The sequence below is a fragment of the Canis lupus genome, chromosome 1 (genome assembly GCF_011100685.1).
Source record: "Canis lupus familiaris isolate Mischka breed German Shepherd chromosome 1, alternate assembly UU_Cfam_GSD_1.0, whole genome shotgun sequence".
Lineage (NCBI taxonomy): Eukaryota > Metazoa > Chordata > Mammalia > Carnivora > Canidae > Canis > Canis lupus.
Genome location: NC_049222.1, coordinates 25,301,942 through 25,311,124, shown reverse-complemented (window position 1 = coordinate 25,311,124; position 9,183 = coordinate 25,301,942). Strand labels below are relative to the sequence as shown.

Genomic DNA, 9,183 nt, shown 5'->3' with positions numbered 1-9,183 from the left:
CAACTATATTTCAATTTAAAAAACATAATAAAATAATAAGAATATTGGCTTTTAAGCCTGCAAAGATCATCTGTGCTTCAGTTATGATGTGAACTTTTCACTAGCCCTACCCTGAGAAGTCAAGACATCAGAGAGGAACAAAAGCTTGCAATACAGAAAAGGCATTATTGGAACACTCCAGACTCTTCAAGGAAATGAGCCTTTTCTTAAAATCCTGGCATCTTACAGAATCCTATGTCCAAAAGTCTTTTTCTACTTTCCATCAAGACTGACTTTAGTAACAGCAGAGCTCATCTTCTATGAGATCGACAACCATGCCTCTACTCTATTTTTGGAGAACCATCTGTCCATACTCTGAGGGGTTGTTCCCAGTGTTCTATGCAGTAGAATGAAATAGAATTCTGACTGGGTTACGGGCACTGAGGCGGGCACTTGGGATGAGCACTGGGTGTTATTCTATATGTTGGCAAATTGAACGCCAATAAAAAATAAATTTATAAAAAAAAGAATACAAGAGTAATTTTCTCTGTTATAACCAGAGTTAAGGTGAAAGGATCCAGTACATATAAGTGTTTTAATTGATTAATAAAGTAAATTAATGAGTTAACTTAAAAAAAAGAATTCATTCATTCATTCACTGACTGATGACTAGGCATTGTTAAAAAGAAAATCATAAGCCTAAAATGGAGTCACTTATGCTTGGCATGCCACCACACCAGGGCTTCAAATACCTAATAATTGTACTTTCAGCCTCCCTCAGAAATTTAGTCTTAACCAGCTAGTCAGATACTTTCTGGTTAGCATCAATGAGGTCATCTGTCACATGGATCCTCTCCAGTCCCCCAAAGGAAGGTGAACTCATTTGAAACAGCCCTTTCTTCTGTTTATAACTTCCTTGTCCTACCTTGAAAAACCTTTCCTTTACCTTTCTGTAGCCCTTTGGAGTTCCCCTCTACTTGCAAGATGAAATGCTGCCTGATTCATGAATCAATAAATAAAGCCAATTAAATTTTAAAAATCTATTTGGCTGAATTTTTGTTATTTAAAAGTTTTGGTGGCAGCAATGGGATCCAAGGTGAACCCCTGATGGCATTTGAGGAGAATGAGAAACACAGGTGTGGTGCTCCATAAACCTTTTTCCAAGGCCATTGGTGAGTTCTTCTCAGTTGAGCTCCTCTAGTCAAGCTCTGCTCTTTTTGCACTCAAGCTTTTGACCAATTGGCTTTCTAGTCCAAGGTTAACAGGTCAGCCTAGACTGACAGGAGGCTCTAACGGAGCGCCGGTTGTTGGTCCTTGGTTCAGTCTACAATTCCACGCTGGAATCTCTTCCCCAGTTCTAGTTTGCAGTCTCCATAGTAGAGGCATTGCTGGGAATTGCTCATGGTGGGCACAGTCTTCTCTTGGCCAGTCCATAGTGACATCTTTTGGCTACAACTGGCGTGTTGAGGTGAATGTTCTCTTTTGTGTAAAGGCTATTGCCCATGGGGACCTAGGAGGTGTAAAAAAGAAAACCATGGGCAGAAATTGGTGGATACAAGTCAAGCATTTAAAGCTGTTAAAGTGCTTGCCACCTAACTCAAAGACTCCTATGTTCCGATAAATCAGTCACTGAACGGGTTAAATTGACTAGGTTATCTGTCAACCTCAAGGAAAACTTCAGTGCGTTAAGGTACACTGTAAAACATGTACAATCTCTAAACCAGGGGGATCCCTGGGTGGCCAGCGGTTTAGCGCCTGCCTTTGGCCCAGGGCGTGATCCTGGAGACCCGGGATGGAATCCCACATCGGGCCCCCGGTGCATGGAGCCTGCTTCTCCCTCAGCCTGTGTCTCTGCCTCTCCCTCTCTCTCTGTGTGACTATCATAAATAAATAAAAATTAAAAAAAACAAAAAACTTCTAACCCAGTGGCACATTCTCTTTAGGTATTAGTTTGGTTCTGAGTGACCCAAAGTCTTACTTAATAGGATCTTCAAATTCCAAAGAGTTGAGTGTGCCTCCTTCCAGGACACCTGCTTCTTTTATGTCTAAAACCTGTAGTGTCCAAAGTTGCAGGTATCTAGTAAAATGGCAAAATCTTGCTAAAAGCAACTTAGAATTATAATGGCCATTATGTAAAATGTTACAATTAAATAACACCATTTAAGAAGTACACTTGAAAGCAAGGGTTCCTAAATGAAATAGAATTAGATATCTGTTTTAATCAGCATGCAGAAGTCTTCAAAGGTTTCATAATTCCAAAATAGTTTCCATGGTATTTTGATAGGGATTGCATTAAACGTGTAAATTGCCCTGGGTAACATTGCCATTTTCACAATATTAATTCTGCCAATCCATGAGCATGGAATAGTTTTCCATCTCTTTGTGTCTTCCTCAATTTCTTTCAGAAGTGTTCTATAGTTTTTAGTTTTACCTCTTTGATTAGGTTTATTCCTAGGTATCTTATGCTTTTGGGTGCAATTGTAAATGGGATTGACTCCTTAATTTCTCTTTCTTCAGTCTCATTGTTAGTGTATAGAAATGCCATTGAAAGAGTTGTTGCAAAAGCCTAATGAAAAATTAAAAATGTAAGAGGCCTGAAACAAAAGATTAAGACTGACAGGATTCTTATTTCTTCTCTTTCTGCTCCTTTGAGTATTCATTCTAGTAATCCTGTCTCAATTGTTTTTCCACTGTGAAAAAAAAAGTGCTCTATAACCATAAACAAAAGGCCATTAATGGTTTTTCAGACACGCCATATCTACCTTCAGAGAAGGCTCCTCCTATGGGCCCCTTCCAGAGTTGATGAAAATGAGGAAAATTCTGGTAAAATGCTACATTATTCCCCTAAATAGCCAATGGGAAACTGGATATCAGAGGCTGCAGAGGTGATCCTCAAAAAATGCAGAATCCAGAGAAAGGTAAGAATTCTTTCCAGAATCAGTTCTTCCCAATCTGTCTGTAGTGCCCAGTTGAGTGAAGAAAATAAAATTTCACATTGTCCTTCCTGTTCCAATACAGACCCCAATTCAGACTGGTTATTGATCCTTTCTCTCCTAGGGACAGCTAGTGACTTCTTGTTTCCTCATTTTGCATCCTAAGAACTGAGTGGGGCTTTCTGCCAAGAGATTGTTAGTTCTTTCTTTGGGTGTCTTTGGGGAGTGACTCTGGAACTTGGGAAGACAGTATCCTTTGCACTCTCTTTGGGGACCCCTCTTATACCCAAAGGGGCTTAGTCAATACTGCCAGAAATATTTATTGTATGTGCCGCTGAAGACTGACAATATTTAAGCAAAAATTTTGTAAAGTAGTTCTGTAGTCAAAAGGTTGGCCAAACTGGAAACTGATTTCAGAGCCTGATAGGATTTTTTTTAAAGGCCTTCTCCCCTAAGTTAAAATTAGAGCAATGTACCAGATAGAAGCAAACTGCAGATAAGGTTGTTGGATAGGTGGATCATTCCATTAGATTATTTAGATTACAACCAAATTCTTTTTTTTTTAAGACAAGGAATACTTTATTCAAACCCATCAGAGAAATGGACAAAGCGTTGTGTTTTAAAGCATAGGTCAGTAATTGTATATGAGAGTATGCACTGCTACATACAAATTAACTGATCAGAGCACAACTTTTCAATGTTCAAAACAGAATAAGCTTCCCTGTAAAAGCAGCACCTTTGTGACATTTTTAACTTTAGTATTCCTCTCCTTCTTCTTCACCCTCTCCTTCAACAGAATCCACACCAACCTCCTCATAATCCTTCTCCAGGGCAGCCATGTCCTCACGGGCCTCAGAAAACTCTCCTTCCTCCATGCCCTCACCCACATACCAGTGAACAAAGGCACGCTTGGCATACATCAGGTCAAACTTGTGGTCTAGGTGAGCCCAGGCCTCAGCAATGGCTGTGGTGTTGCTCAGCATGCACACAGCTCACTGTACTTTGGCCAGGTCTCCACCGGGTACCACAGTGGGAGGCTGATGGTGGCAATGGCAGCATTGACATCTTTGGGAACCACATTCCATGGTACAACAGGCAGCAAGCCATATTTTTACCATGGCGAGGGTCACATTTCACCATCTGGTTGGCTGGCTCAAAGCATGCATTGGTGATCTCTGCTACAGAAAGCTGTTCATGGTAGGCTTTCAGCAGAGATGATAAGGGCATATGTGGCCAGAGGGAAGTGGATGCGGGGATAGGGCACCAGGTTGGTCTGGAACTCAGTCAGATCCACATTCAGGGCTCCATCAAATCTGAGGGAAGCAGTGATGGAGGACACAATTTGACCTATCAACCTGTTTAGATTAGTGTAGGTTGGGTGCTCAATATCGAGGTTTCTATGACAGATGTCATAGATGGCCTCATTGTCTACTATGAAGGCACAATCAGAGTGCTCCAGGGTGGTGTGAGTGGTGAGGATGGAGTTGTAGGGCTCTACTACAGCTGTGGACACCTCGGGGGCAGGGTAGACAGAGAACTCTAGCTTGGACTTCTTGCCATAATTGACAAAGAGACGTTCCATCAGCAGGGAGGTGAACCCAGAACCGGTTCCCCCTCCAAAGCTGTGGAAAACCAAGAAGCCCTGAAGACCCGAGCACTGGTCAGTGCTCAGAAACCAAAGTTTCTGAATTCGGTCCAAGACAAGGTCAATGATCTCCTTGCCAATGGTGTAGTGCCCTCAGGCATAGTTATTGGCAGCATCTTCCTTGCCTGTGATGAGATGCTCAGGGTGGAAGAGCTGGCGGTAGGTGCCAGTGCGAACTTCATCAAGGACTGTGGGCTCCAGGTCTACAAACACTGCCATGGGCACATGCTTGCCAGCGCCCGTCTCACTGAAGAAGGTGTTGAAAGAGTCATCTCCTCCCCCAAAGGTCTTGTCACTTAGCATCTGGCCATAGGGCTGAATGCCGTGTTCCAGGCAATAGAGCTCCCAGCAGGCATTGCCGATCTGGACACCTGCCTGGCCAACGTGGATCTAGATACACTCACGCATGGTTGCTGCTTGGCGGCTGCGGGTAGATGGCAGAGAAGAGGAGAGGTTGTTGCTTCTTACAGCGCTACTCTTAGGCGGTCGATGTAAGAGAACCTGCCAAATTACAACCAAATTCTTTGAAGAATTGAGAACAACTGACCTTACCTTACAAATCTTTTGCAAAAGTAGAAATGTAGCTCCAGAGCAAGTTTGAATTGTACCCATTCCTTTTCACCAATCCCAAAACCTCCCTTCTTTATCTCAAAACATTTGTAACCTCTCTGGAAACTTATCCAGATCATTCCCAATTTCTAAGACTGAATTTTTTAAAAAACACACAAATAGAAGCCTTTTTAAAAAATACAAATGGCACCCTTGCCCAAAATCTAGCCCATGGCTTCTATATTTGTCAAGAACAAATAAAAATCTTACATGTCTTCTCCACCAATATTATGAGAAAAAAACTTTAGCCATATGAGCAGCTAAGCTTAATTCTTCCCATCTGCCAAAAAAAACAAAAAAAACAAAAAAAACAAAAAAAAACAAACAAACAAAAACAAAAAACAAAAAACAAAAAACAGTTTGGATCCAAGTGTTCTTTTATAAACTAGTGAGTTTTGCATTATTATACTTCTTATAGCTCAAAATTTTAAAACAATAAAGTGTTTGCCTATTCTGTCTGTATGTCCCAATATATATGTTGTAGATGTGTGGTATTTTCTACCTCTGGATGATATTGCCAAAATTCATTTGCAAAAGAGTACTATTTAATTGGACCTAAAAATCCATGCTTAGGGATCCCTGGGTGGCTCAGTGGTTTAGCACCTGCATTTGGCCCAGGGTGTGATCCTGGAGTCCCGGGATCGAGTCCTGCATCGGGGTCCTGGCATGGAGCCTGTTTCTCCCTCTGCCTGTGTCTTTGCCTCTCTCTTTCTCTCTGTCTCTCGTGAATAAATAAATAAAATGTTTTTTAAAAATCCATGCTTATACAAATTAGACTCAGAAATATAACAGAAATTCAGCCCAGATGTTTTTCAAGTTCATGTGTTCTAGGATTAATCTTTAATAAGTAAAATCTAATTGAAGTTTGTTGGTTTAACTAAAACAGACATGTTTTTTAGTTTACAGCCTTAAATACAATACTTTTGGTTTACTTACATGCAGTATAAGTCAAATAAGCTCATGTTCTATCACAGAATTTGCCAGCATGAAAGGTCACTTAAAGATGGTGCTTAGCTGTTTAATGTGGTGTGGTGTTTTAACAACTAATCTAAACATATTTAAACAAATGAATTAAATAGATGTATATAAACATTTATAAACGAACTTTTCAATGAAATTTGTCTACTTAGTTTTCACAGATCTTTTTGGTATCTTAAAACCAAAGAATTTTGCCAAGTTAAATTAGATGATGGATAGTCATTAAATGTCTAGATAATTTCCAAATAAGACAAAATACTAAAAATAATTACTGAACATGGGTTTATATGCTTTGGCTTCTTATTACAGAGAAACTGGAAAATTAGAAAAAGCATATGCTTCTAGAAACTTTGAAATTTGCAAAATCTAAAGAATGCTAGTATAAGTTCATACTTGCTTATACTTAGCTTTTACTAGAAATTAAGGTTTCAAAGGGTTAAGAAAAATTCTAATATATGTAATTAAAGCCACTAAGGTATGTGGAAAAGGGATCTTTGAAAAGATTTTTTTTAATATGTAACCAAGCTGGCTTTCATGCAAAGTCAGTAGCAGTAGAATCTATAAAAATTGTGGCACACATGGATGAAGTCCATTCTGCTTCTTCTTCAGAAAAAGACCTTTTGGTATCATACTTTTGCCATCCAAATGCCTTATAACATGGCAATAGCATGCCCCTAAATCAGAGATACTAAGATGGGGAAACAATGGTTGAAAATTAATAGGCTGGGACTATGGGAAACCCAAGATAGTTACTTGGTTCTTCCTGGATCCCTGGAAAAATCCCATTTTTCAGCGTTTGCATTCCTTCACCCACCACAGTACATTTCAAATTACTCAATCTATAAATAGATGTTGTTGGGGAGACTTTTATAAAATTGTGAAAATAGTCTACCAGCAATGCTTGACCTGTCAGGTCCATAATCCTGAAACAACCATTTTTATCCCCACAGGCCTCAGCAATTACAGCAACCTGTCATTTTACCTGAAACAGACAAGCCTGTGTATTATGAATACTTTCAAGCTTCCCTTTGGAATATGCCCAGAAATGCATTTGGAGTTATCTTTGTTTTTTCTGTCGTTGTAAATTTAGATTCTGGAATTGGCGTTTGGTGGTGTGAAGCGTTGCTCACGAGTGGCCAGAACTCCTCTTCCTAAAGGATTTTGAGATTGAGGAACACCTGTATAACCTCCCCTCTATGCCTTGGTTCTAGTTCCTCCTTCTGAGTTGAATAACCATTTTTTAATTTTTTTTGTTTTTGTTTTAGTTGGTGCTCTGACGCTTAATCTCAGTACCCTTTACTCTTGATTGTCAAATTTTGATAAAACATGTGCCATTTTCTTTGGTAAGAGAAAGCAGGTCTCATGTCTGCCAGAACATGATTTATATGCCTTATTGGCTCCATTAAACTTTTAAAAAACTTAAAAAAAAAAAAAAGAGTCCTCCCTCTGGACTCTTTAAAACCTGCAGCTGGACATCATTTAACTGCTACTTAGTACAAGTTATCAATATGTACTTGTTACTGTACATCTAGATAGAGATGGGTTGAAACTTCTCCCTGCCCTAAAACTGATACCCTCACAGTGGCAAAGGAAATGTATTTTCCATTTAGGGTGTACCTTCCATGATCTTCAGTGATCAAGGAACTCACTTTACTAGGCAAATAATATGATGCTCAAGCCTGTCATCAACAGGTTAAAGAAACCTTTCCAGATGCCAATTCAAAGAACCTTGTTGCTCACAGTTTAGAGCCTGGTAACTGAGTATTCTGGAAATACCATCAGAGGAAGATAACCCTTAAGTTCCATTTAAAGGGACCCTATAAAGTGCTCTTGACCACTGACACTGCTGCAAAAAGCCTTGAGTACACATCACACAGCTAAAGACTCCACCTAACACTTGGTCCTGTTTAGACACTGGAGACCTCTGAATCAAAGTGACAGGGAAAAAAACAAAACAAAACAAAAAACAAAACAAAAAAAAAAAACAAAGTGACAGGGAAGAGAAGTATTTGACATTGAGGTAGACTGTTTCCAGTCACGATGATGGATCGACTTCCTGCTTAAAAGAACATGAAACCCTTTCTTCTTTTCCCTTCCTTAACTCTGGCATTAGCCTCAAAAGATAAGACCCTCACTGTATCTCCTAAGTCATCGCTAAGGTGCATAACCTCTAGAATTTAGAATAACCTTTTATTTCAGACTGCTAGGAGAAAATCTAACTGAGCCCCTCCCTTTTCACAAACAAATAAAGCATCTCATTGACTGACTCCCCTAAATTTACAACATCAAATTAGAAAGCACCTATCAGGAGGCTTTCGTGACTTGGATTCACTCCTTTCACCTTGTTGAAAATGTAAATGATAAATGTAAATGAGGCTATGATCAGGGATTTCTCCCTAATTCTTGAAATTATTGAAAAATCCACTGCTAAAGCAATAGCTATGCACAAAGATCCGTAGACTCCCTGGCCAAAGTTGTTCTTGATAATAGAATAGCCCTTCATTATCTTTTAGCTGAGCAAGGGAAGTGTCTATGCTATGGCCAACACTATCTAGCTACACCTGGATTAATACTTCTGGAGAAGTTAAAACTCAATTACATAAGATCACCGAGTGAGCCACTTGGCTCAAAAAGGTGACTCCTGCACCTTTTTTATTTATTTATGATTCATTTTATTTTGATTGGCTTGGGTCTTGGGGACCTCACTACAAAGTGCATTGCAAACATTGGGAATTGTTCTGTTCATAATGATCATAATGATCTCCCTGGGGTGGTATATTAAATACATATTTGTAGCCACCAATCAAGTGAATGATCTCCCTAAGCCTGGACTGTCAGAAAAGGAACAAAGAGAATGACCAAATGAAAAAACATAAACCTGAAGCATGACCTGTGAATTTCACAGAGGTTAAGCAAAAACATCATGACTACAGACATCATACAAAGGGAACAACAAAAACTGCAAGAACTTCAGAGAGGTGGCATAGAGTGGCACCAATGCCTTAAACTGTTATCACATCTCTCAATTAAGCTGAGAGT

General features: G+C 39.5%; 1 long non-coding RNA gene and 1 pseudogene across 16 annotated transcripts in view; one reads left to right on the top strand and one right to left on the bottom strand.

Moving 5' to 3' along the window:
• LOC102156553 overlaps positions 1-9,183 on the top strand; it is an 83,966-nt gene that overhangs the window by 65,972 nt on the left and 8,811 nt on the right. For 9 of the 16 annotated variants that reach the window (XR_005353494.1, XR_005353482.1, XR_005353495.1 and 6 more), the window contains one exon: positions 2,727-2,897. The exons of 2 other annotated variants lie outside the window; for them this stretch is intronic. This is a non-coding gene — a long non-coding RNA (uncharacterized LOC102156553). Of the gene's footprint in view, positions 1-104; positions 460-2,726; positions 2,898-7,094; positions 7,568-9,183 lie in introns of those variants that run through there. 5 more of the 16 variants (XR_005353490.1, XR_005353485.1, XR_005353483.1 and 2 more) reach the window with 4 other exon arrangements.
• On the bottom strand, positions 3,490-4,965 carry LOC100686253 (annotated as a pseudogene).